This window comes from Mus caroli, chromosome 7, assembly GCF_900094665.2.
Source record: "Mus caroli chromosome 7, CAROLI_EIJ_v1.1, whole genome shotgun sequence".
Taxonomy (NCBI): domain Eukaryota; kingdom Metazoa; phylum Chordata; class Mammalia; order Rodentia; family Muridae; genus Mus; species Mus caroli.
The window spans coordinates 34,020,684-34,022,934 of record NC_034576.1 but is presented as its reverse complement, the minus strand read 5'-3'; positions in this window follow the sequence as shown (position 1 = coordinate 34,022,934).

Here is a 2,251-nt window from a genome sequence, read left to right as displayed (position 1 = left end):
CCTTCTGGAAATGGACAGTAGTGAGGGCTGTGAACATTGAGCCACTAAACTGTACACTTAAAAATAGAAAATGACCTAAGGTCATGAAAGCAGGAGAGCTGGCCCCATCCCTCACTGTCTGCAGCACAGTAGATCCGGCCCTGGTAGCAAAGGTACAGGTAAGCTGGTCCCACAGACAGGAGAGCATGGAAGTTGAGTCTACCCCTTGCCAGCTGACCTAGCTGAGCAGTGCTGGAGAGCTCACCCTGGTGATGCAGGTGCAGGAGAGCTAGTGGGCTGACCAACTCAGCTAAGTCCCAGATCCAGGGCTTTGAGTTGCCCGGCCCCAACATCTACCCCATCTATGACCCGCTGGAGCACTGGAATGAAAGCACTAGTCCCTCAGATACAAAGCTGCAGGATCTCCATGACACAGGGCAACAGCAGGATATCCAAAAAGAGCCCCAGTGAGGATCCATTGGTGTAGCAGAAGCCAGAGGCCTTGAAACAGACCAATGACTCATTGCAATGAATGTTTGAAAGTAATGATGTGTGGGCAAAAGGGTGTACTGTGGGACACACTGTAACACAGCGCAGTTCCCACAACAAGATTGTTGTATCTTATTTTATTTTGGGGAAGGTTGCAAGTGCGGAGAGCAGATACAAAGGGATGGGAAGATGAGGGGGAGTGTGGTACATGATATGAAATTCACAAAGAATCAATAAAAAGTTTTTAAAAATAGAAAATGAACCAGGTGGCTATGGCACACGCCTTTTAATCTCAGTACTCAGGAGGCAGAGGCAGTCAGATTTCTGAGTTGGAGGCCAGCCTGGTCTACAGAGTGAGTTCCAGGACAGCCAGGTATCAGGTCCTAAAGAAACTAGGGACAAATGGCTAACTGTGGTGCCTATTAGCAGCAAAGCACATGCTGGCCTCCAGGCGCTCAGCATTGCAAGTGCCTGTCACACAGACCATCCTGGCTCCTCTCAGCTCTCCTTGCTCTGTCCCCCACCCTAAACTTCTCCAGGTCATAGGCTTCCCTTCCCCTCCGCCCCCCACTTCTCATTGCCATGGAACCCTGCCATTTGAGCATGCATGCTCTTGGCTCTCTTGGTCCTCTTGTTCACCTCTCTTGCCTTCCTCTTTCCCTGTCTTGCTCCCCCTGCCCTCCCCTTGTGGCCCGATTCAGTCTGCTGGCCATATCCAGTTTATTTTCTCTCCCTGCTCTGGATTCTTCCAGATGCCTCTGGCTGTGCTCTCCCTCATATCCAGTATAAAACCCCTCTCCTCAGCCGTACCTCGGAGTGGTAATGCCCTCATTTTATACACCTGATGCCAAAATCCCTACTTTATACACCAGAGCTACACAGAAAACCCTATCTTGAAAGCCAAAAGCCAAGAAGAGGAAGAAGAGGAAGAAGAGGAGGAGGAGGAAGAGGAAAGGAAGGGGGCAAGCAATCAAGAAAGGTAGGAAGGAAGAAAGAGGTGAGTTTTATGTTTGTGTGCATTTAGCCAAAAATTTAAAAAGCAAATAGAAGTTTAAAAAAAAAAAGAATTGATTAAAGCTACAGTTAAAGTGCTGAGGAAACCTCTTCTCTGGCATCCCAGCCATGAAATAGAAGGTTAGAGATGCATTTTGTTAGAGAATTGAACCAAGGAGTTGAACTTCAACTTATCAGACAGAGGAGAGGCCCAAGGACAGCGAGAATGGTCAGAGTTCCAACTAGCCAGAGATGGGATGTCATCCATCACACAACTTCATACCCACCCACAAACACACATGCTGACCCACTATGTACTTATACATATACTATATGTATATGTATATGTATATGTATATGTATATGTATATGTATATGTATATGTATATGTGTGTTTATATATATATGCCATTCTGGCTAGTTTTATGTCAATTTGACACAAACTGTAGACAAGTGAGAGGAGGGAACCTTAACTTAGGTAATGCCTCCTGTAAGATCAAGCTGTAGATAAACCTATAGGGCATTTTCTTAATTAGTGACTGATGGAGGAGGGCCCAGGTCATTGTGGGTGGCATTACCCCTGGGCTGGTGGTCCTGGGTTTTATAAGAAAGCAGGCTGAGCAAGCCCTGAGGAACAAGCCAGTAAGCAGCACCCATCTATGGACTCTGTATCAGCTTCAGCCTCCAGGTTCCCATACTGTCAGAGTGTCTGCCCTTGCTGCTTTTGATGATGAACTGCTGCTATACAGGAGTATGAGTGAAAGAAACCCTTTCCTCTCCAAGCTGCTCT